The sequence below is a fragment of the Vulpes vulpes genome, chromosome 11 (genome assembly GCF_048418805.1).
Source record: "Vulpes vulpes isolate BD-2025 chromosome 11, VulVul3, whole genome shotgun sequence".
In the NCBI taxonomy this organism is placed as follows: Eukaryota; Metazoa; Chordata; class Mammalia; order Carnivora; family Canidae; genus Vulpes; species Vulpes vulpes.
In genome coordinates this window covers 68,050,221-68,076,450 of record NC_132790.1, presented here as the reverse complement: position 1 = coordinate 68,076,450, position 26,230 = coordinate 68,050,221, and the positions used below count along the sequence as shown (strand labels likewise).

The window sequence follows — 26,230 nt, the reverse complement described above, 5'->3', positions numbered from 1 at the left end:
CTCATGCCCTCATAACCTTTGCATTTCTTCATCTGGAATGACTTGTTCTACCTTTTTCACATGTAAAACACTACCCATTTTTGATAATCAAACCAAATACCCAATCTCTGGGGAAGTCCTCACCGTTTTCCCCTCTACTCTTCTCCGGATTTCTAGAACTCCTTAATTTTGATACCACGTATCACAGAAGTTACAAGCACTTGCTTTAAAGTCGTATAGATCTATGCTCACAACACAGCTCTTCCAATTGCTAATAATAACATCAGAGAACTTATTGATTGCTCTGAATATTTCCTCATTCATTTTAAAATGGGAGTGATAATACTAGCTTCCTCAGGAGGCTGGTTTGAAGCTAAACACGGAATGATACATATATAACATGATACCACAATGTAGACAAAATGCTGTAACCATTAATTTTATTTCTTTTGCTTCAAATAAGGGTTCTCACTCCATACATTGTAGAGCGGTTACTTGTATACAAGTCATACATTGATTGCAGGCTCAGTTTCCCCAATGGGTTCGGTCTCTGGGCCTCCCAAGGGGAGAGAGTAGAGAAGGGGAGACAAAATGAGGACATGGAACTTAAAAGCAGCCCATCTTCTACCCCACAGAAAGCTGCTGGAGATGCAACCCAAGCACACTGGTCCCTCCACGTTGTGGTCAGTTTAGCCAGAGCATCTGTGAGGGTATCTGTACAAAAGTCCCAACATCAAGGCCTCTGATACTGTGAAGATCTGAGATGCCTGGCTCTTGCTTCTGCTTCTTGCCCAAAAGTTTGCAATTCTGGCTTTTCCTGGTGGATAACCATAAAGACTTCTCACCTCTTCTCTACAACCACTCTCAAAACCAGGATCTTGGCCTTTCTCTTTTGTGAGCCATGATTTTATGTCCTATGACCGAGGAATATCACTGGGAGGCATCCCGGTGGAAAATTTTTATTGCTGCCTCTCTCTGTAGACAGAAATAAGTAATACCTACATAGAGCGTGGGGCACTCTCAGTACTTATTTGTGCTTGGTACTCTTTTGAGCACTTCACAGACATTAACTCATTTGTTTAATTCTCATAATGATCATGGGGAATAATCTCTCATAGTATCCCCATTTTGTGGATGAGGAAACAGGCATCCAGAGAGTCACTTACCTACAGTTCCAGAGCTAGTAGGTGGCATAACTGGGATCCAAAGCCCATGACTGTAACCTCTAAGCCACGTGCCTGGTGGACAGACAGATGGAAAGTCAGTTATACAAGGCAGTTATGAATTCTATACATATTACATTGCATGCATTTAAAGAATGTTTTAAATTCTCTTTCTGACATTCAGTTCCAGTACCACTTCCTCTTAGAAACTTCTCCATTCTCTCTCCCAGACTGAATTGGGTGCCTTCTTTGTTCTTTCTTCCCTTATCGTTCCAGATCCACTGCAATCCTGACCCTCCAGAGGTTCATACTGTGGGCTCTGGTGAACAGAACACTTATTTTACTTATCTTTGCCACATCAGTGTCCCGCACAGTGTCTACACAACAATATCTGGTTAGTGAATGAATAAGTGATTAAAGATATGTCTATCAAATCTATAGGAATCGATCAATAGCATGCTACCTCTGGAAAACAGGGTCTGCACCCCATATATTTTAATATTCCCCCAAATGCTTAGTAGCCATCTCATAGTAAAGGCTACCTACATGCTAGTTGAAAGAGTGATGAATAACTAACTCTTTTCTAGAACCCCCTGACAAAATCAACCCCTGCCTATGCCCTAAGTCTCTCTTGCCTGATGCTTTAGCCTCCACATGCTTCATCTGTGTAGCTTATTCATGTATAATAATGAAGGTGACACTCTACTATCTTAGAAATGCTCTCCACTCCAACTGCTATTTTTATAAGAGGCAAGTGCTGTTGTGGCTACAGATCTATGCAAGGAGCAGCAGGAGTTTATCATCTGTTGGTGCTGTGGAACATATCCAACATTTATGGCTCATTTCTCCCTGTCTCTCCCCATCAGGATTTCTTAGTTTCTGAGCTAGATTATATCCTGCCATGTTATGAGAAAAACAGCACTAAATCTGATGGGGAATCTGCGTCTAGAAAGACTGGAAAAGTAAACTCCATCCTCTCCTCACTTCACTTTCTGTTTCTCATCAAAAGATGAGTGTGTACATGTCCTAAGAAGGTTTAACTATCCTCAACATATCTTGTCCAATGTTTTCAAGGCACTGGTAAAGGGTGCAAAAATAACACATTTTTATGTAGTCCTTCTCTTTCTCTTTTTTCCTGGTCTCTATATTAAAAAGATGCCTAGAAAAGCCTTCCCCCTATATTCTCCATGCTGATGTGTAGCTGGTAGGAAGACCGCAAGCCAAGGGGGCTGTTGAGTCCTTTTCAAGTGATAACATCAGATTCTGCTGGGCAATCCAGCTTCCAAGGTGGCTCGCCAATGTCCCAATCCCCTGGAATATACACGCTTGTATCGTGCCTTTCTCATTCTCCTGGGATTGGTCTCTGTGACCAGTAGCATTTTATGGGAAAAGCGATGACATGTCACTTCTGAGATTAGGTAATATATCTCCTAGGATGTGTATTTGGGTATCATTCTCTCTCAGGTCATTCACTCTGGGAAAGCCAGCTGTCATATTGTAAGCAGCCCTATGCGCAGGCCTACACGTGATGCTTCCCACCAGCATCCATGGGAGCAAGTTTAAATCTTCTGATCCAGGGAAGCAATGGGATGACTGCAACCCCAGGCAGCATCTTGGCTGCAGCTTTAAGACAGACCTCAGGGCGACCCTCCCTGCATGGAGCCTGCTTCTCCCTCTGCCTCTCTCTCTCTCTCTCTCTCTCTCTCTCTCTGTGTTTGTGTGTCTCTCTCTCTGTCTCTCATGAATAAATAAATAAAATCTTAAAAAAAAAAAAAGACCTCAACCTGAACCATTCCTCTCAGATGCTCCCTGATTGACACTCAGAAGCTGAGTGAGATCACCAGTGTTTGTTATTTTAAGCTGCTAAATTTGGGAGTAATTTGTTATGCAGAAATAGTTAACTAATATAGCTTTACAGTTAGATCTGGGAATTGAAATCAAACAGAGGAGGGCGGGCTTTGCCACTTTCTAACTGTGTGACCTCTGTGGGTTCCTAAGGTCTCTGAGCCCCCAGGTTCTCATCTAAAAATTGGCAACTTCATTTCACGCTTCCTACCTTATAGAGATATGATTAAATGGGAAAAAAAATCTTATTTAAAGAAACATCAAATATCAATTTTTTTATATAAAACACACATTTTATCTACATTTGGTGTGCAACTAGTTTCTAATGAAAGAGGTTAGAGGAAACATATTTACCAGTAAGAATCCAATGAGCAGGATGATAAGATGGGCGAGAGGCTGGTAAAAGTGTTGGATGCCTGGTGGTCCTGAAGGAGTCCCCGTAGTCTGACTTATTTGCATATTGCTCATTAAATTTTATTTTAATTCCAGTAAAGATACAGTGTTATATTTGTTTCAGGCATACAATATAGCGATTCAATAATTCTTTGCATTACTCAGTGCTCATCAAGATAAGTGTACTTTTAATCTCTTAATCCCCTTCACCTATTTCTCCTCCACCCCCCACCAACCAACGGTTTGGTAGTTTGGTCTCTAAAGTTAAGAGTCTTTTTCTTGGTTTGCCTCCCTCTCTCTTTTTTCTCCTTTCTCCTTGTTTTGTTCCTTAAATTCCACATGAGTGAGATTATAGGGTATTTGTCTCTCTGACGGATTTATGCCTTTTAGCATTATACCCTCTAGTTCCATCCATGTGTTTGCAAATTTGCATATTAATCTAAATCCCCAGAGAGATTTTGGTCTTGCCAGAAGGACCTGGGCATTTTTTGTATGATGGTTTATACCCCGGTGGGCTGTCCTGCACAGGTAGACTCGAACAATATCGTCTCTCCTTTAAGGATGTTGTATGATAAATTTTTAAAACTTCATATTCTCCTGCTACCTCAACTGATCCATAAACAGGCAATGAGCATTTTACCCCCGTGACCAGGCACACTAGTGTGATGAGGCTGGTGCCAATCACAAGTTCCTCTTTTTGTTCCTCCCTGGAGTATGACCTACTGACATTTGAACACATCAATGAAATTCCTCACACTTTTGGCTTGTGTACTCCACTCTGACCCCCAGTAAAGGCACTGGCCCACCGTCCTCATTCTCTCTTGGCTCACCACCTACTTGGTGGAGCCTGTTCCTTGGGCCCTCCCTCCCCTGTTGAACTGGCCCCCTGCATGGCCTGCCATGCCTCTCTCTTCTAGGACTTGTGAGTGTAACAGATCTCTTTCACTCTCATGCCCCTCCCAGCTGCTATTTTGTGTCTGCACTTGACTGATCATCAAAAAAACCCATTTTAAGTAACATAATTATTACTTTCAATGAGATGGTGTATCCTCGGGAGAATTTCTGTTAGATGAAGAAATGAATTCCCAATTTACAGACAGAAATACTGAAACACAGAAGAGGCATTTACCGCCTTGCCAGAGGTCCTTGGCTAGACGTGCTTGGAGTTAGAAGCTTATCTCTTGCTCTCCACCTCTGGGTCTCTTTATCTCTAAGCGGCAAGAACACATCCCAAAATGGGGCACCTGGATGGCTCAGTGGTTGAGCATCTGCTTTGGGCTCAGGTTGTGATCCCCGGGTCCTGGGATCGAGTCCTACATGGAGCTCCCCGCAGGGAGCCTGCTTCTCCCTCTGCCTATGTCTCTGCCTCTATGTCTCTCATGAATAAATACATTAAAAAACAAAACAACAACAAAAAAAGAAAAGACAGAAAAAACCACATCCCAGGGTAAATGAGACATGTTCAGTCCTTTCGTCTTGCTTAGTGGAAGGAGTGGGACTATGAAGCTGAGCACAGCAACTGAAGCCTAACACCTGGTAAGTACGATTCAGGCTGAAGGTGTTGCCTGGGCCCAGCGCTCTGCTTCTTGTTCTCCGCAGGCCTGTGCAGTGCTCCAGCCCCGACAAACACCCTACATCTAACTGACGCTCAGGTGGTCCGAATGCACTCTTTGGCCAACCTGAGACCAGCTTGGTCACTCTGGGGTCGCTGCTGACCTCCTGGTGCTTCTGTGCTGTCGGGGACCCTCGGTAGCTCTGCAATGCCTAGGAGGCTGCTGAGCTTGCCCTGGTTCTCCAGCGCTGCGGCCGCTGCCGGGTCTGCCGTCAGAAGCAGCTGGCTGGAACACAGCTGGCATCCCTGTGCAGAAAGTGTGCAGGAGCCCCCACTTTTCAAAGTTTGCGACATGCCACTTTGCTTTTACAAAAGACCTATGCTAGCACCTGTTTTTGCAAGCCAAGAGAAATCCGGAAAGGGTTTTTGCTTTTATGAAAAAAAAAAAAAGGCAAAAAGTGAAAATACCATTCAGTATTTGTTTTGCAGTGAGAGAGGCAGCATACACCCTAAGTAGTGACAGCGCCCCCGCCGATCCCTTCCCTGGGAACTACATTCCGCATCCCAGCATCATCAGGCCAGCGTGGCTTTGTACTGTGTCTCTGAACATCTGTGCTTTATCTCAATTTATCTTCTGCATCCATTAGCAAGATGTGTCCTAAGGTATCAGAAAAGCCCAAGAGGTTATTTTTGGAGGGGGTCTAGGAATGCTTAAAAACTTTTCCATATAAATTAATGGTAATTGCTTCACTTTATGCCATTTTGGCTTGTGAAAGGGTTCATAGGTCCCTTCTACTTTCTGATGACAGGGGGACCCTGTACTGGGCAGGACTTGCCAACTCTGCACTCACCCTCTGCATAGCGAATGTTCTCTTCTAATTAACAGCTCTAATGGGAGCTGGAGAGTCTGCAGAATTAGCAGGCTTTGCAGAGTGGTTCTCTTGAGCTGCCAGTTTCATGAAAGCTTTATGGGTTATTTTCTCAGGTTTCCTGAACAGGGATTCCAGATAAGAGAAACTATTAGATGGCAAGTAGCTTATGGCGATGATGAAAAAGTTTTCCTCAATTCCCCTAGGGTCCCTGATTGGGTGTGAAAATTGAACTGACAAAGATTGATTAGCAAGAGAAAAGCATATTCCATTTCCTTGAATTTTTGCATTCACATGAGAAACTTCACAAGAGAATGTAGACCCAGAGCAAGAAGCTTTATTATTTATTTATTTATTTACTTACTTACTTACTTACTTATTTACTTTTTGTGGGAGGAGAAAGCATGAATGAGCAGGAGGGACAGAAGGAGACGGGGAGGGGGGGGGAGAGACGCTCAAGCAGAGTCTACACTGAGCACAGAACCCAACACAGGACTCAGTCTCAGGACCCTAAGATCATGACCTGAGCTGAAGCCAAGAGTCAGATGCTTAAGTGATGGTACCACTCAGGCACCCCAAGCAGGAAGCTTTTTATACCTTTTTAGATAAGTAGAAAATAAATTTATAAAAAATAAACAAGACAGAGGCATTTGGGCCAGGGGTAGTAAATGTTGAAGAAATAACCAGGAAAATAAGAATGAGTTTAACAAGTTTTGTGTAGATTTCTCAGCCCTCAGTTCCCCATCTCTGGTGGTAAGAATGTCTCCCTCTCTCCAGATTCAGGTAGCGTACCTTTCACGTGAGGGATTTATCTCCTGCTTACAGGAAAGAAGGGTGAAAATGTTTTGCTCCTGTCATTTTTTTTTAAAAAGAAAATCCTTCAGCTTCAGATATTTAATATGCCAAGCTGCTATATTTGGGGGTAGCATGTCCTGAACCCCATAACTTACAAGAGCATCTAAGGTCACTTTCCTTTTTGCCCAACTGAAGCACACTCTGCTTCTTCTAAAGGATCATAATCATAGAGAGCAAGAGGTTGGTCTGGCCACCAGGGAAGTACTTACCAAAGTGTGTTCCTTGGAACCCCAGAGTATCCTACTACCTTGAGTTATTCCTCTGTGGTCTACACTCTCATTTCTCTAAGTCTTGACCTAGATGTAACCTTCTCAGAGAGATCTTTCCTAGCCACTATATCTAAAAGTGCAGTAATTCCCCCAATACTTCTTCTACCTTTCCTTGCTTTCATCTTCCCCTTAGGGCTTCCCACCCTCTAACAAACTAAGTATTTACCTACTTTGGTTGCACTAAGGTATGTGGCAAGAAATTGTTTTACTTACCCTGTGTCCTCAGAGCCTACAGAATAGTGTGGCACTTCATATGTACTCCATAAATACTTATTACCTTAGTTAATATTGGCAGAATTAAAAGAAGAGACACACAATCCTGCTTTGCAATATTGCAGTGTCCCTAGTACATTACAGCATCTTAATATTTGCAAAGTTTTTCCTATACCTTACTCCGTGATAGTCCTCACCTTAGGTTGATATAGCCAGCACTATTATTATTCTCATTTGTGAAAAGTCAGGCTCAGAGTGGTGAAGCGATGTCCATAAATTCACAGTTAAGTACCATAGCTCCGACTTGAACCAGGCATCCCACTGCAATATGCTTTGGTTTTTCAGTCCTTTCTTCCTACTGATGTGGCTAGTGACTTAGGAGTGACTTAGAGAACAATTCTGAAAGACAAAAGCTTTGATGTTTTCTTAAAGCACAAACCTTATTCTTTTTCCCCTTGCTTTGGAAGAACAATACATTCATCAAATGCCAGCTGTTGTGCTAGGATCAAGGATCAGAAATATGTAAGAAAGCAAATTCTTGTTAAGCAATTTCACATTTTGGAAGACATCAGGTGAAAGCATGAGGTAGCTTCAGGCTGCATGGTGGCTTGGGGGTTCCCTCCTATCATACCTCATTGGGTTTGCGTCTTTCTCGGCACAAGAGTATAGAGTGGAGTGAGGCAATGCACCACTGCATGGGGCTCTAGGTGACATGTCCAGGCTTGTTCCTTCAGAAAATCAAGTGGGAGGCTGAATGCATGCAAGGACCTCAAGGAGGAATTATTTTTTTTTAAGATTTTATGTATTTATTCGTGAGAGAAAACAGAGCAAGAGAGAGAGGCAGAGACACAGGCAGAAAGAGAAGCAGGCTCCACGCAGGGAGCCCAACGTGGGACTCGTTCCCAGGTCTCCAGGATCACAACCTGGGCCAAAGGCGATGCCAAACTACTGAGCCACCCGGGCTGCCCAGATTTTTGTTAATTAGTAAGTAAAGTGCATTGGCTGCAGATGGACATGGGTTCTGATGTCAGCCTTCTCACTTGCCATCTGTGTGACTTTTGGTAAGGTGACTAACCTCTCTGAGCCTAGATTCCTTATTATGAAAAATGGCATCAATTCTTGTGCCAGGTTGCTGGACCTGATTCCTCTACCTACCAGTCATGTGACCTTGGCAAGATAATCAATGTTTTATGCCTTGCTTTCCTCATTTATAAATGGAGAAAATATTAGTACCCAGGACATTATGGTCTTGTGAGAATGAAATGAGTTAATTTGTAGAAAACACTTAGAATAATGAATAATCGTCATTATTACTACATCCTGGCCTCCCCAGAAGCAGATCCCCTGGCAGGGCTTTGTCTGGGAGGTGGTCTCAGGAGGTACTGTAGGGGCCCAGGAAGTGGGAGGGGGAAGGAAAGGCAGCTTTCAAAGTGCATGTTAGTGGTCAAGTCGCCGCCATGGGCTTGGAGACTCAGCCCTACAGGGATCTTGGGAAACAGGGTGAGACATGCCTGAAAGCTGTGTCTCCTAAGAGGTGTGGGACTGGCTGCCATCCATCAAGGGTTGATGGCAATCATTCTGTCTCAGCTCCGAGTTGTCCAGATTGTAGCAGAGAGTGTTCTTGTAGATGGGAAAGTCTAGCCTTGGTCAGGGGTGGAAGGAATTTGTGGTGAGTGGTCTCGCTGTGCAGGAGTGAGTATTGAGGGGGTAGACAGAGTGAATACAAGGCAAGTGTCAGGCAGAGAACCTGGCTCCTATTACGTTTTCAGCCAAAGCCTCCCTCTCTCCTTTCTTGCAAGTTTTCTTTCTTTCTTTTTTTAAAAAACTGCATTTTTAAAAAATATTTTATTTATTTATTAATGAGAGATACAGAGAGAAAGGCAGAGATACATGCAGAGAGAGAAGCGGGCTCCATGCAGGGAGCTCAACGCGGGACTCGATCCCGGGTCTCCAGGATCATGCCCTGGGCTGAAGGCAGGGACCAAACCGCTGAGCCACACAGAGATCCCTCTTACAAGTTTTCTTTGCCAGGTTCTACCTAGCTGTGCTGGGTGATTCCCTTGGAAGAAGTGAGAAGAACTTGAAGGCAAGCAGTTTATTTGGGAGGTGACATCAGAAAGCAAGATAGGACAGTGGGGAAGTGGGGCAGTCAGCAGAGGGTGAGTTCTCTACCCGGGTCCTGCTGTGGAAGACTGACCCTTCTGGAACTCTGGAGACAGTGCAGGGCACCTCAGAACCATCTCTGCACAGGGGCACGAACGCTGGGTGGTGTTTATCTGCTGAGCCCCTGTCAGGCATGATGTCTGCTTCTCTCCCCAATGTGAGGAAGCAATATTGCCAGGATCCCTCTTTGTTGTCATACTTCAGTCCCTGGTTACTAATTATTATAGCTCTGGTTTACCCAGGTTAGGAATTAGAGGCTAATGAATTTTGTCAGCTCTTAGCCATGGATCTTCTGTTATTGCAGAAAGCAGTTTGAACAGGTTCTAAAATAGGACAGTGCCCTCAGGCCATACTATCAGAGACTTGTTTGCCTGACCCCGTCTGACTCAATCCTGACACCTGTGTAACCCAGACAGAGTATCCCCCAGGCTCTCGGGATGAACAACCTGTCCTCTGTTGGTCTCTCTATATGCTGTTGCAAGCAAACATCCATGAGGCAAGCCCATCTCATACACTATAAGTCCAGTTGCTAATGTCAAACACATTTTCAGGAATGCTTCGGAGCTGAGTCTCACTGGAAGTGACTTTGGTGAATGAACCCTGGGGCTGACATTTCTGGTGAGCTCAGTATAAAACTGGTAGAAGCAAGATATAGGGGCTGCTCTCAGGCTGGGGCACACTCACTGAGGTGGGAGTGAGTAGCTCATGAGGTCAGCGCAACACCATCACCCACTAGAAACTGATTATTGTGGGCTGGTCCTGACTCAGCAGGTTTGGAAAGAGCTAGGCATGACATCATCTTCTCAGCATTTATTCTTCTTTCTAAAAAGCCTAATAAATTAAATAATAATAATAATTCCTATTCCTAGATATTCCTTTTCTACCCCTGGACCTTGTGCTCAAGCCACTCCAGTTTAGAGGCAACCCACGAAGAGTCACAGCATATCCCCACCATTGAGCTTTGGCCTATACCTTCCTCCACCTGGAATACCTTATCCCCAGAGAATGCTAAAGCTTGGTCTACTTCCCAATGGTGGAAATGAAGATGAATGAGTGGACTTGAACTTTACTTCCAAGTAGACTGAGCAGTACTCACTGACCCTTCACTGCAACTTAGTCCATCAGTGAACCATGTTCTATCCCAACTCCTCCCACCTCATATACACTGCAGTCACAACAGAAGATCTTTCCTTTCTAAACCTTCCATCTTCTAGCCATACCCAACCCTGGATGGTTCCAAGTAGAGCATATCCCTCCTAACTCTCTCAAGACCCTACCCATCCTTCAGGACCAGTCAAATCCTCCTATCTTCTCTCCCAGAGCCCTCCCAAATCCTCCAACAAGAATTTCTTGTTGCCTGTATTCCCTTTGCACTCTTATTTATAATCATCATGACAATCTATTTTAAATGGGAGATATTAATGTGATATTTTTGTCAGCCTAGGTGATAACCTTCAACTGAGTATTTACACTGATGCTGCTTTGTATGCAGTAGGCACTAAATAATTATCACTTACTTTACACTGAATTCAAATAAATGACATAAAGGGTTAAAGTCGTTTTTCACCTGGGGAAACTCTCCCAGAATGATGCTATCCTCATGATGGAGATAATGATGCTGATAAAAGTGACATTAATGACCATATTAATGGTACTGATCAGGGACTCCTGGTGGCTCAGTATTTGAGTGCCTGTCTTTGGCTCAGGTTGTGATCCCAGGATCCTGGGATCAAGTCCTGAATCTGGCTCCCTGCAAGGAACCTGCTTCTCCCTCTCCCTATGTCTCTGCCTCTTTCTCTGTGTCTCCCATGAATAAATAAATAAAATTAAAAATCTTAATGGTTTTGATCACAACTGCCATTCACTGAGTGTATGTAATAATAATAATAATGATAATAATAATAATAATATTCTGGACACTTTGCTAAGATTTTATACATTTCATCCTGACACCAGTCCTATGACACAAGATTTATTAGCATTCCCATTTTCTAGATGAGGAAACTGAGGGTAGAAAGGTTAAGTAAGTTACTTCAGATCATATAGATAGGGAAGCAAAGTTAGTACTTAAACTCAGTGCCCTTATTCTTAGAAACCCCTACTCCAAGAATGATCACTATGATGGTTACACAGATAGCAGGTACAGGGAAATGGGACTGGAAGCAAGAGGAGAAAGAAAGAAGAAAGAAAGAAAGAAAGAAAGAAAGAAAGAAAGAAAGAAAGAAAGAAAGAAAGAAGGAAGGAAGGAAGGAAGGAAGGAAGGAAGGAAGGAAGGAAGGAAGGAAGGAAGGAAAGAGAAAGAAAGAAAAAGAAAGACTTGCAAGAGTGCTGGCTAGAGATGATAAGTGTTAACATGCTCTCAATGGAAAAGAGAGGATGAATTTGAGACACATTTTTAAGGTAACATTGACAGCAGCTGATGACTAATTGAATGTAGCGAGTGAGACAGAAGTAGTTGAAGATCGTGTCAAAGATTTTGTTAAAGGAGGTTGGATAGTTGTTGATGGCATCAACAGACTATGTTCTCTGTAAAGACTTGGCGAAGAAAAATGGTTGGACATATTATGGTCTGATGTGTTAGCATCAAGATGCCTGTGAGGCATCAGTCTTGCTATAACACTCACTTTGAAGCCTTGACTTTGTTCCAATGATAGTAATATATTAAGGAACAATTTGAGCATAACAAGAATTTTGTGTTTGCTCATGTGTGATTTCATCTACAAGAAGCACTCTGTGAATGCAGAAAACTGTACCCAGCTGAACCAAGCCACACAGGAATCCCAACCCTCCCTGCGCCGCCCCCTGCCCTCCACCTCACTCATCTACCTGGTACTCTGGGTTAAACCATATGTGTCCTGAGTCACACCTATCCACATCGGGTGTTACAACTTTCTGAATAATCCCACAACCCTCTTTCTACCACTTTGCAATAACTAAAAAGTATAGTGGTTCCAAAGTACCTTTTTACAGGCAAACCTCAGACATTTTTCAATATTTCTTGTAATATTTGTGTATTTCTTAACCATTTGACATATGTAAATTGTGACACAATTTTTAGTAAGTTCCTACCTTTTTCTGTGTCACTGAAGAAGTTTTTGACAGCCCAGATCTAGACCACTACCTTCATTTTTTGGTTTGTAACTATAACATTATTGGAACAGAGCCATGTCAATTTCTTTATATACTGTCTATGGCTGCTTTTGAACCACAGTGGTAGAACTATCTGTGACTGAGACGCACCCCATGGCCCACACAGCCTAATCCATTTACTAGCTAGGCCTTTGAAGGAAAAGTCCGCTGGTGTCTGCCCTAGATCAAAAGGAACATGAAAGTCCAAATGAGGGTGTCTGACCAAGGTTAGGAGAGTAAAGTGAAGTTTTCTAATCCAAGATCAAGGTCAAGATCACAGATTCAAGATCAAGACATTTGTAGGAGGATGAAAAAAATCAGAGTTATCAATACAAGATCCACAGGAGACAAGCTAAATATAGGGAAAAAATATTTTTCCAAAAACGTGATATTAGATGTTTCAAAGAAAGCATCAATATATTCATCATGGGAAAAATTGGACTTTCTTGGGGTTTCCTAAATTTCATATTCTTTATCGTTTTAATTTGCTTTTTTTTAAATTTTTTAAAATTTTTATTTATTTATGATAGTCACACAGAGAGAGAGAGAGAGGCAGAGACATAGGCAGAGGGAGAAGCAGGCTCCATGCACCGGGAGCCCGACGTGGGATTCGATCCCGGGTCTCCAGGATCACGCCTTGGGCCAAAGGCAGGCGCTAAACTGCTGCGCCACCCAGGGATTCCTAGTTTTAATTTGAACTGCATATGGCATGTGGCAGCAACTCTTCCATGTTTAAGCCCTCTAACATCTTAATTTAAGGAAGAAGTGTGCCTTCGGGATGACTTCAGAGGTAGGTCAACAAAGAGTTGGCAACTTATTGTGGCTCTAGTTCCTGGTGTGTTCTCCTTCTCAAACTACCAACTGTCCTTGTAGATGCTGACCTGGCTCTTCTACTTTCCAACAGACTTCTTCAACATAAATTCCAGTGCCACTATTTTCTCTTCTTTTGGGGAAATTGCTTCACCCTTCTCTTCCACTTCTCATCTAAAAATTGAGTAGATATCCTAATATCCATTGAAAAGATAATCCATATAAACTTATTAAAATAATATCTGGTACACATTCAAGCATTCAGAAAAGGTTAGGTATTGTAAGTGTCTATTTAAATTTCCAATAAACTCTCCTCAAAGCACTTTCAGTTAAAACTGAAAGGGGGCAAGTGGGAATGACATATTTTCCAATTAGAAGGAATTAGGGTTTTTTTTCTCTCTCAACCTTAGATCTTTGAAGTGCAACCGTATTTTGTGACCTAACTCATATAAAGTGATCCTTTCATTGCTCTTCTACCCATAAGAATCCAATAAACACTTTTAAAAGTATTTTAGTCCAGAAGGAAAGGAAGAGAGCTATACACACACTGGTTAATGTGTTGGATTCTGTGCCACACTGTTGTTTTTCATTGAAATTATTATAGCAGTCCCATAAGAGAGATATTTTTCTCATTTCACATATGATTAAACCACAATTTAGAATAACTTTCTAAGAAATTTGCTTAAGACACATAAGAAATTTGCTTAAGTCTGTGGCCTTGCCATGATTCCAAAGATTATCCCTGAGTTTCTTGAGTTCCCAAGTGGGGGCAATTTTGCCCTTAGGAGATATTTGGCAATGTGAGGGGTTGAGATGGATCAGGGATACCACTGATATCCAGTAGGTAAAGGACAGGACGTTCATAAACATCCTGAAAAGTACAGAAGAGCCTCAAATTATCTGTTCCAACATGTAAATAGTGCTAGGATTGAGAATCCTGGACTAGATCATGCTGCTTCAGAGATATGTTTGTTTGTTTGTCAGTTTAAGGAAAACAAGTGAATGGGGCTCCTTGAGTGGCTCTGTCAGTTAAGGGGTCTGCCTTTGACCCAGGTCATGCTCAAGGTCCTGGGATGGAGTCCTATGGCAGGTTTCCTGCTCAGCGGGGAGTCTCCTTTTCCCTCTCCCTGTACCCCTCCCCCCTGCTCCTGTGGCTCTCTCTCTCTCTCTCTCTCACAAATAAATAATTTTTAAAAAAGAAAAAAAGATGAAAAGAAAATATATGCAAACAACATTTCTGAAGGACTTGCTACAATGACTTCAGTTGACTATTACTCAAATTTACTGATAAAATGAACTCCTTTTTCAAATTTTTAAGTTAGATGTTTTAATGTCTATATTCTTAACCTCATCCACTGTTCTCTGAGACTTATTAATATGGCTCTTTGTAAGATGCTTGGAATATTTCAAGGATAAAAGGAGATATTTGTTATTCGGCATTGCAAATACCATGTCGGCATTGCCCTACATTAGCAGAGTTCCCTCAGAAGAAACTCAAGATGCCAGACATGATTCTCAAGGCCACTATGAATAATGCTGTGCCAAGCAGTGATACTTAGAGAAAGTGCTTTGGGGTTTGTTTTTCTTTTTTAAACTGTGATTCATGTCTCTTTCAGACTCTAGCAGACATAAAGCAAATGCTGTTGGTGTCTCATCTAAATCCCCTTCACGGGATAGGAACACCCCATTTGCAGCCTCTGTGATTGTTGGCTACTCAGGGTGCACGGCTGTCCCCAGGGGGGTCATGTCCCATCCTACTGAGCAGTCATAGGCCAAGACTGACTAACAAAAGGTTATAAAAAGTGGGTCTCCTTGCCCCATGGTACACTTCATATACCAGATCTTCCCATGGAATCGGCTGAAAATTATATCCTTGTTTAGATTTCTTCCCTTAGTTTGTTCAGTTTCCTCTACTGTCCTCCTGAGAGGAGCCCCCAATAAATCACTTGCACAGAAATACCCACCGGGGCTCTGGGTCTATGGAACAGGACTCGAAAAACAGGGTGTCAATGATTTCAAATGGCAAAGAATGTTACAGGTATTTCCTTCCCCAGGACAACCTCTTCCTTGCTGTGCTACATCCCTATTGTTCTTTAGCCAGGAGGCTGAGGGAGACACAGGGAGTTAGTCAGAGCTCAGAAAGATGATCAGGATGATCAGGACGGAAGCTGATCAAAGGACTCTCTCTCCAGACTCATCCTTTTCCCTGAGAGAAGCAGTTTGTTTCCTTGGCCTGAAGCTAGGCTTCAGGGCAATCGCACTTTTGCCAGACGCCTGGTTCCCAACAGAGTTAATGAGGAAGGCTTCTTCACTGTTCTTGTTGAATTTCTATGTTTACAATTGTCAGCACAAAATAATCCATGAATCTTTGCATCCCTTAAGAAGACTATCAGTTATATCTTATGTGAATAGATCTTTCTCTGTGAATAGAGAAAGAAAAAAAGAAATTTCTTCCGTGATTCCTGAAGTTCTTGAGAAATAGCTTGACTTATTTATACTCTCAGTCCACAAAGACAGATTATGGTGACCAAATAATTAAAACAACAATGAAAATTGTTTCCTAAGTATAATTTTCCAAGCAAACGTTGGTGAATGCAGGGTTCTTTTTTTCCCCAGTAATATTTGGTTTTTAAAACTATATACAGCTGTCAAATTAAAGGAAAATTGATGATTGTTCTCTCACATATCCTTTGGAAATGTGATCACACATTTCCAAAGGATACTTTTCTAGTTAAGTAAAGACATAGATTCATTTATTCATTTCTCAGATATTGTCTATATTCTATGTGCCAGGTACTGTTCTCGGTACTGAAGATACAAAGATAAGCAAAACAGACAACTCCCCCCCCCGCCCCCGCCCTCTAGGACCTCATTTTCTAAAGGAGAGACAGATAAGAAACAGAATACACTGAAAAATATATATTATATCATGGTGTCAGATATTGATAAATGAAATGAAGAAACATTGATTAGAATAGAATCTCACCTTAATGAAGAGGATGCTAATTTAGATAAGATGGTGATGTAATGTTTCTCTGATCAGATGACAGTTTAGGTGAGACCAGAATGAAGTGAGAGAACAAGGCAACACATATTTGTGGCAGAGTTTTTGAGGCAGGGAGCAACTCGTCTTCCGATCCCTGAGAATGTACCATGCCTGGCAGTTTCAAGGGACACCAAGCACACAGGCTAGAGCAAAGAGAGCAAGCTGGAGAGCTAGGCAGACAGCGAGGCTACTGCATTGTGTCACAGGTGTTAAACAGTGTGGGCAAGTCAGTTCTTCACAATCCTTCCTGTCACAGGACAATACGTTTGCTCTGCCCCCAGGTACTATTATGACAACCCAAAATTGGTCCTACTCATTTCCAACAGCAGGCTGGGATATGGAACTAATCCCACTGGAGACTAAGATCTATGAAAAGAAGGAACATAGGGACACCTGGGTGGGTCAGTGGTTGAGTGTCTGCCTTTTGGCTTGAGTCATGGTCCCGGTGCCCTGGGATTGAGTCCCACATTAGACTCCTGGCAGGGAGCCTCCTTCTCCCTCTGCCCGTGTCTCTGCCTCTCCCTCAGTGTCTCTTGTAAATATATAAATAAGATCTTGAAAAAAAACAAAAAGAAGAAGGGGCATGATCAGGGTCACTTTGGAAAGTCGCTGTGAGTGCCAAGTAGAAAACAGATTGAACAGGTGGAGAGTTGAAGAGAACCATGCAGAATGTTGCGGTGGTCCAGGAGAAAAAGAATGATGTCCAGGGCTGGGAAGCATCTGTGGATGTGGCCCAAAACAGCTATTTTGAGAATATTATTTGATAGAGGAGATAGCAGGATATGCTGGTGTTGGGAGTGAAATGAGCAAAAGAGAAGTGTCATGGAAAATCTCAAACAGTCATTACTCTTCTCATTTTGCTTATAAACAAGCGTCAGATAATGTAGCTATCTTATCTTCGGGTCATTTTTGTGTTTGTACAAAATACATGCATGTGTGTGTAAGTATCATTTAAATGATACTTCTTCCCCTGAGTTTCTTAGCCTTATCACTACTATGCTGGGGAACTGTTTTGTACTCTGTAGGCTCTTTAGCAGCATTCCTGGCCCAGACTACTAGGTGTAAGTAGTACCTTTTCCCTACTGTGACAACCAAAATGTATCCAGAAATTGTTCAGTGTCTCTTAGGGACAGCAAAATTACCACCAGTTAAGTACTACTGCTCTAAAAGGGGTAATGAAGCCGTGGTCCTAGTTCTGCCTCTAATTGAGTGACCTTGGGCAAGCCACTAACTGCTCAGGGCTCTACTTCTTGCTGTGCGTTTATCATAAGTATGAGGAAGATGTCTGTTAACCCAAATTGGAAACTCTATAAATTGGTTAACCAACTCCTTTCTGGGGAATTAACTTCCAGTGAATTTCAAATGAATAGTGTCTCAAAAAAATCTTATTAATATAAACATAAAATTAATTTTTCTTCTGGGAGTGAAAAAATGCCCCCAACAATTATAAGACTGATTTTCTCAATCTAGGCCATAATTTGAACAGGCAAAATTTGCTAATAAGCATTCCCAGATTCTGAAATAGCTTCTGCAATTTTCCTATTTGCAAAGTCAATTGAGGACTTAAAACCACAGCTGTCCATGTGTGATTTTCTGTGGGCCTTATTGGGCAATTTGGTCCAATAAAGTTTAGCTTTCAGTCGACAATATTGAATTATGGCCGGCACTGCTAGGGATTACTTTGCTATATCACGTCTGCTCCTTTACCCGATTAGAGCTGTCAATAAATAAATGAAATAGTTGAAACAGAAAAATTCAGTGAAACCTCTTCTAAATTATCTCATATAACTTCCCTAAATTTTGGGAAACTATTTCCTCTAAATCAGTGTACAGTTTTCTTATCCACTCTACAATTTGAGATTGAGGAGTGTTCATAGTCAAAAGGATGGCACTCATTTGAACAAACAGGCTGGGACAGGCTCACCTCTCCTCTTTAACCAGTGCAGAGTTGGGAGCAGATCCTATCTCTTCACCCTACGTTTTGGGTTTTTCTTACCACACCTACAATGACTGTGGTTTTGCCAGATATTGAGGGAGCAGAAGAGCATGCAGTTATGCGTTGGGCTGTGCAAGTGTGTTTACAAAATCATGAATAAAACAGAAAGTCAAACCACGTTTTTATATATTTATGTATGTGTTGCAAAATGGCTCAAAGCTATTCTCATGTGTGTGTGTCCTCTCTTTGGATGACCTAGATGCAGGGTTTCCGCTTTATGAAATCTATGGATACATTTTATTAAATGAAAAAAGATAAATCAATTTTCTATATTTATCCCCACATTCTAGCTTCTCTAAGCTTGGCCACTGCCAGAGCCTTTTAAGGAAAGCAGAGTCAGCTGAATGCGCCTGCTTCTTTTTTGGCTTTTCTTTGAGTTCTGGATGGCCAGAAACTTCCTTCCTGGCCATATTTAGTGGCCAATAATTGCTGCTAAAAGATGGCTTAATTTGTAGAATTGATGACTTTAAATTCATCAGTGAACGGATAGAGTGGTCCCAAAAGGGCCAGATATGATGACTTTTGAGCGGGGCAACCCTGAGATGACTTTCCTTATTCCAGCGACAATAAGGCAAGTAAGCTTTGGAAGATGACAAAGATGTGGCTCACCATGAAGAAGACTCAAGATTTATTGAGCATTTTGCCTCCAAAGAGCTCTGTTGAGCAAGGCTTTGCCTGGAAAAATGGTCGAATAAGAAAACAATACATTTATAGCTCAAGGCAGATCATGAGCATTCCTTTGAGTCTAGTATATCTACCTATTAGAGGTTCTCAAATTCTCATTGGCCAGAGGAATTATAAAAGAAATTATTACTCCTTTTATTCTTTCATTCAACAGATATTTGAATATTTGTTTTTGTGGAGCTTAATGCTGGACAGAAAGGGGAACAGGAAAGTCGGTAGGATGTAGGGCCTACTTTGAAGGAATTTGTGAAGTTGTATGGGTCAGATTGCCACAGATAGTTTTAACTGTACTACATATATGTGGCAAAATAAAATACATACCATGATGGAGGGGTGGGCAAATATTGTGGAATAACAGAAGAAAGTATGATTAATTCTAGTTATCAAGGCAGCTGTATGTAGTGAGTTTATTAAATAGTTAAATTTATATTTAACTTATTTAATTTATATTAAATAGTTTATTAAATAATTAAATTTATTAAATTAAATTTTCAAAGGGAAAATAACAGAATACTCTTTTAAAAGTAGCCTAACCTGGTGATGAGGATCCTGTTAAAATATAGATTCTGTTTCAGTTTTTCTGGGATAGCACCAAAGATTTTTCCATTTTAAAGTTCCAGTTTATGTTGATAGAGTTGGTCCACTGACCACCCTTTGAGTAGCAAGGACTTTTATTTTTAATTTTTAAAAAAAGATTTTATTTATTTATTCACGAGACACACACAGAGAGACAGGCAGAGACATAGGCAGAGGGAGAAGCAGGCTCCCTGCAAGGAGCCTGATGTGGGACATGATCACAGGATCCGGGGTTCATGACCTGAGCCAAGGCAGATGCTCAACCACTGAGCCACCCAGGCGACCCAAGTAGCAAGAACTTTTAAAACAAGGCTTTGTAGTATTTCATATAAAAAAAGAGTTTGAAGGTAGGTGGTTTCAGGATGGGTTTAAAAGCTCAAATGCCATCAATAAGGAACCAGGTTGTTTCCATTCTTCCCTGATCCTCAACACAATGACTTCTGTCTTCATGTTTTTCTCTCATGGTCTCAAGACGGCTGCCACAGTATGAGGCATCACACATGGGCATGACAGGGTGCATGACCAGTAAAAGAAAGACACTGTTCCTCTTGTGATTCTTTTTACAGAGAGAAAAGCCTTTACTAAGAAAGTCCTGGCAGCAAGCTTCCCCTTGTTTTCTACTGGACTGCAAGTATGTCTGATGCCCACCCTTACTGCAAATTCTGCTGAGAAAGTAGGTTTTCAGCTTCTAGAGTGAGGTATGGGCTCCACTGTAAGAATGGTGGGGAGAAGGATCATTTGGCTGGGCAGTCGACTGTATTTGTCACAGTGGGGCTGGGAATACCCCACTGAATTAGCACAGAGAAAGGGAAATTGGAATCCATCATATAATGTGTCATGTAGATAACATTGGATGCCTTAATTTACCCTAGAATTGTCTTCCTCTGTCGGAACATGTCTTCCCATCTACCCTTCTGTTGTCTTAATTCTAAACACTGATGTTTCTCACCTTGATTATTGTCCTGGAGTCATACATGCTCTCACAATCCCACCCCTCTATTTATACCTCCCACCCATCTTGCATATAGCAGTCAGACTCCTGGCCTGCAAATGTCACTGTGACATACCTGTTCAAAACTCTTCAGTGGTTCCTGATAAAATATTAATTCCATAATACAGTCTTCAAGTCTGATTATAATTTCCTATCTGTTACTTGCTTTGCTTCACCTCCCCCACTGAAAGTCAGTCTTCAATGCTAAGGAGAATAAGAAAATAATTTTGCTGGGAGTTATGATTAAATTCTATAGGCATAAAGTCATCTACTTAAGAATTCCTTTTAATATATCTACAGATCATGAGAAATGATTAAATTCTATAGGTATAAAGCCATCTACTTAAGAATTCCTTTTAATATCTCTTCAGATTATGAGAAATGATTATGGAGAGTTCCCTGTTTTGGAACATCTACATTTTCTGATACACTTCATATGCTAGATGCTTGATTACCATGGCCATCCTCAAATATGCCAGCAAGCTTTAATAGTGAGAACTCCAGGAGCCTTCCATTCACTGAGAGAGAGGGAGTCATTTGGAGTCAAAGTTCTTATTTCCTTAATAATACCCTTAGTTTGCTTTTCCTTCTATGATTTATTAAATTTTACCCAAGACTCAAGGACTTTCTGGCTTATTGACTTTTCGCTATGCATGATTTATTATTATTAATATCTCTGCCCATCCTCTCATTATTTTTATCACTCTCTCAGATGTAAGTCATAGGCTGCTTACTTTCCCTTCCTGTCCTATATGTCCCCAAAAGCAAACATGGAGACTGTCATATCTTAAGTGCTTAGAAAATGCTCTTTTTGTTCTCATCCTAGGACATTGAGTACCTCTCATCTGGTATGGTGCTAGGGAGTTGAATATCCACCACGTGGCCTTTAGATGATCGCACTTGAATTCACCCTGAAAATGCTATTTTGATTATAGCCATATTAAAAGTATATACATGGAACATTGGAAATGGGAAAGGAGTTGTCCTTAGTAAGTTAGGACAGGCAATTTGAGAGGATGTTGGTGAGAGACACTTAAAAGTTAAGGAGAAGCTAGAAGCAAGGGTTGAGATGCCAGGCAGTATCCCCGCACAAGAGTGTGGTAAATTTGGGGGAACCATGAACAGCTAAGGTTGGCAGGACCCTAGAAGAGAAAATGCCAGAGGGTGAGGCTGGTGAAATTGGCAGGCAGATTATAGTGAGACATCAGAGCTTGTGTGATGAAGTTCAGGTTTGATTAAGAACCACGGAATTTTGAGCAAGGTGTGTGACCAACACTCTGGAAGGCCAGGGGATCGCTCCCACTGCTGACCTGAGAGTGAAGAGAGGTTGGGAGCACAGCTGAGGACAGGGAGTCCTTTGTGGAGGGTAGTACAGTATCCGGGTGAGAAATGATAGCGCTCTGAATCAAGACAACACTGGTGGGGGGAAGGGGTTTGATAGTGTGGTGTGGACTTTTAGAGAGAGATTTAGGGGCGCACTTAGTTCTATGTGGTGATGTGTAGGGAGGCTGAAGGTGAATATGTGGTAAGTAAAGAAGAATAGGACATTTATTTTCCTTCATTATGAAAAGCTCCTCCACTCCCCTTGCTGAAATTGTTGTTCCTCACGTCCAAAGGTGTGTGCCAGATACATCCAACAACCTAAAAACGTCACTCAATCTCGATTCCTGGTAAATGCTAGCCAGCACCTCTCTCCCATATAACTCTTGAGGAATGGGGTGCTGTGGCTCAAAGAACTTTGGCCATGAGTGAATATTGCACTTTTCCTCTTGGGTATGATCTCTAATTTTATTGAACAACTGTCAGTAGGCCACGCAGCATTGCCAACAACACACTGAAAATAGAATAAAGGCAATTACCTCAGCAAAGATTAACGCGGAAAGTAAAATTGTACTTATGTAATACTCCTTTTTCCAGGCTCTAAGACCTGCCTTCCATTGGTTTCTCTGTACCAGTTTTGGAACCGTAACAGAATGCCACCATCCCTGTCCATGTTGGAGGGATCCACTGCCTCCATAATGCCCTCTTCCTGTGTTCTCTAAATCTGTTCTCAGAGCAGACACCAGAACAGAGGGCTGCTCCCGGGGATGATTTCCCATCAAGATGCTGCAAACAGATGAGAGATAATATTAGCTAACAACATATCAGCACTCCTCTGGTGTTTGGCAACTACTTGTCAGTAAACTTCAGGAAAATGCTTGCGTTTTAGAGAATGTCAGTGCTAGGAGGAAATAAGAATTACAGAAGACAGGATTTAAGCCAATCCTCTCATTTTATAAAGGAGACACCGAAGGCTGGGGAATTAAATGGCTTGTCCCAGGCTTCCTTTGTCCCTTAAATTTAGAGAAGGGATTGCAGCCCCAGCCTCCACTCTAAACAAGGGCATCTCCCCTACGCCCTTGGCTTCTTACAATGAAACAGGGACCATAGGGAAAGCTTCCTTGTCAAATCTCTAACACCCCCAGTGGGTGGAGACAACTTGAATACAAAAGAAGAAAATCAACCCCATAATTAGATACAAAACTGACTCCAGACCAGCCAGCAGAAATATTGTGCTGGCTTCCATGAGTGCTACTGAAGGAGGCAAGGAAAGCCTGCCTCAGCAACTTGAGGCTTACATGTGGGTCTGATGGAATGATACCATTTCACAAAACACAAATAACAACAAAAATAGCTATGATGGGAGGCAAAAGAAACAAGAACCGCTAATTGCTAAGGAGGGCAACTTGGGCATCAATTGTTAGTGTCACCCAGCTTCTCCCCTCCCCACCCCTGCCCCAAATCTCTGGCATGGCAAACTGAGTTGGCTCATTATACATGTTAAGTTGTAGTCATAAGAACGTGAACCTTTGACCACACTTTGTTAGCCCAAACCTCGTATCTGAAAAGTAATTGGGAGATTGGAGGATAAGGGAGATCTTGGGGGGTGGGGGTAGGAAATGGGATGCCTGAGATACATTGACGATTCTGCTTTATGCACCCAGGTCTTGATTTTAGTTAGAAAGAGAGAGAGGAGGACAGCTGGGTGGCTCAGCGGTTGAGTTTAGGCCTTTGGCTCAGATTGTAATCACTGGGTCCTGGGATGGAGTCCCGCATCGGGTTTCCTGTAGGGAGCCTACTTTTCCCTCTGCCTATGTCTCTGCCTCTCTCTGTGTCTCTCACGAATAAATAAATAAAATATTTTTAAAAAGAGAGAGAGAGAGAGAGGTTATTTGCCAGATATAGTGAGTGTTATACATGCTTTCTCGATTTATGAGATGAGTATTATAGTGCAACAGAACACTCTCTTAAGGTAGGGAAGCTGAGTCAGAGAAGTTTTGAACCTTTCTAAGTTAGGACCTTCCCAAGTTTAGATCCAATTTTAAAAACTGTTTATTTTAAAATAGTTTTACATTTATAGAAGAGTTGCCAAGATAGTACAGAGCATTCTCATATATATACCTTTAACCCATCCTCCCCTTATCTTAAGGTTTTGCATCATGGTGTGAACCTAACTTTGAAAGTTTCGTTGAGATATAATTCAAATACCAAATAATTCACCTATTTAAAGTGTACCTTTCGATGGCTCTTAGTGTATTAAGAGATATGGGCAGCCATCAATCCGGCCAATTTTATTTATTTATTTATTTTTAAGATTTTATTTATTTATTCATGAGAGAGAGAGAGAGAGAGAGAGAGCCAGCCTGATATGGGACTCTATCCCGGGACTCCAGGATCAGGCCCTGGGCCGAAGGCAAGCGCTAAACCGCTGAGCCACCCAGGGATTCCCCCATCCGGCCAATTTTAGGATATTCTGACCACCTCAAAAAGAAACCCTGCACCGGTTCAGCTGTCTCCTCCTTTCCCCACTCCCCTCCACACACTCTAGCCCTAAGCAACCACTAATCCATGTTATGTCTCTGCAGAGCTCCTAGTCATTATCTATGAATGGAATCATGTGACATGCGATATTTTGTGACTCTATTCTTTTACTTACCATCATGTTCTCAAGACCCATCTATGTTGTAGCAGATATCAATATTTCATGCCTTTTAATGGTTAAATAATTATCCATTGCATGAATATAACCTATTTTGTCTGTCCATTCATCAACTGATGTTTATTTGGGTTGTTTCTACATGCTGACGTCTATGAATCATGTGAATCTAATCTTGTTAGAATCAAGATGTCCACTACATTGCTGATTGGAGAGCATGATTTTTAGATCTGTAAGGACCTGGGGTGTGTCCTATACATCACTCCTGAATTAAACTGACTTATCCATCCAGGTACTAACTGAAGACCTTCCCATGAAGGCAAACTTTTAAGCCCATGGCAAAGGGTAGTCCAAATATGCCTGTCCTATGAACTTGCCCTCTTGGAAATAGTTGAAGTAATAGTGATCAGTTTCTTCTTTCAGACTCATCTGTCACGTAATTTAACCCTCTCCCTTCAGGATGAGGATGACAGGGCCAGAGAGATGACTTAGCTCTGGTTAGCCCAGAATCAGACCCTTGAGATAAAGGTGAGAGTTTGAATAGTTTATTTGGAAAGATCTGGGAGAGGTCTAAGGAAATGAGACAAAGGAGGGGAGAAAATCAATAAAGGGTTTACTTTTGAGCCAATTAGTGTTTTGAGTAATTGGGGCACAATCCCACCAAGGATCTCTCGGAGACAGTGTAGAACATGCCATAGAGTCAAACCAATAGAGGAATAGTGTATAGGGTATTTATTGGTCAATACCCACCAGTCTTAGGGGGTAAGGACTAAGTCCCCTAGGACACTTCCAGGGTTCCCCTTCAAGGGACCAGGCATAGAGTAGCAGGTGTTTGCAATAGGAAGTTGTAAGATTAGGAACTGTGATGCCAAAGGGATGCAGTGGAGCACCAATAGCTATCAGGGACTCCTAGTGTAATGAAGTTCCCTTATGGGAAGATAAGGGGATTAAGAGGGGAGCCTACATCCTGATAATGAGACTTTCTAAGGAGATATTGACTGGTGAGTACTGGAAGCAATGCTGTCAACCTGCACTCACTTGTCCGTAAAATAAGGACTAATTCTGTGTTCACTAAATCCTTGATAATGAGAGTTGGAATTATATATAAGGCAGCATTCAAGTCCAACCCTAGCCCCTTTTAGTTTATTGCTCCAGAAGAAATCCCCCCCCGCCGCCCTGTATGTTAATACGTGAACGTGGTATATTAGAGAGAGCACACATTTTGGAGACTGATGTCCTGAGTTCAAATACTAACCTTCAACATATAAAGTCTGCATACAAGCTGAACAAACTCGGGATCCCTGGGTGGCGCAGCGGTTTGGCGCCTGCCTTTGGCCCAGGGCACGATCCTGGAGACCCGGGATTGAATCCCACGTCGGGCTCCCGGTGCATGGAGCCTGCTTCTCCCTCTGCCTATGTCTCTGCCTCTCTCTCTCTCTCTCTCTGTGACTATCATAAATAAATAAAAAAAATTAAAAAAAAAAAAACAAGCTGAACAAACTCTTTAATCTCAGAACAGCTTCTCTTAATCCATAGGCCTCCCCCAACTCCACTACAAGGTCTGGTAATAAACTAAATGACAAGTCTGATGACACTGAACACAGTAGTTGGTCAATTAAGTAGACATTTTTCATACTCTACTAGGAGTAAAGAAGAGATGCAACAAATAAATGCATTAACTTGTTCAACAAATATTTATTAAACCCCTACTATGTACAGAA

At 41.9% G+C, this 26,230-nt stretch overlaps 2 long non-coding RNA genes across 4 annotated transcripts in view; both read right to left on the bottom strand.

Moving 5' to 3' along the window:
- The window catches only part of LOC140594452 (uncharacterized), a 54,896-nt gene that overhangs the window by 21,762 nt on the left and 6,904 nt on the right, over positions 1-26,230 (bottom strand). For 2 of the 3 annotated variants that reach the window (XR_011995249.1, XR_011995248.1), the window contains exon 2: positions 1,146-1,217. This is a non-coding gene — a long non-coding RNA (uncharacterized lncRNA). Of the gene's footprint in view, positions 1-1,145; positions 1,285-26,230 lie in introns of those variants that run through there. The other variant, XR_011995247.1, reaches the window with a different exon arrangement.
- LOC112925582 (uncharacterized) lies at positions 4,510-25,900 on the bottom strand. Its single transcript, XR_011995250.1, has 6 exons — positions 25,765-25,900; positions 22,393-22,639; positions 20,610-20,737; positions 7,336-7,537; positions 5,784-5,922; positions 4,510-5,590 (listed from the first exon to the last, which is right to left on the bottom strand). It is a non-coding gene; the product is annotated as an uncharacterized lncRNA (long non-coding RNA).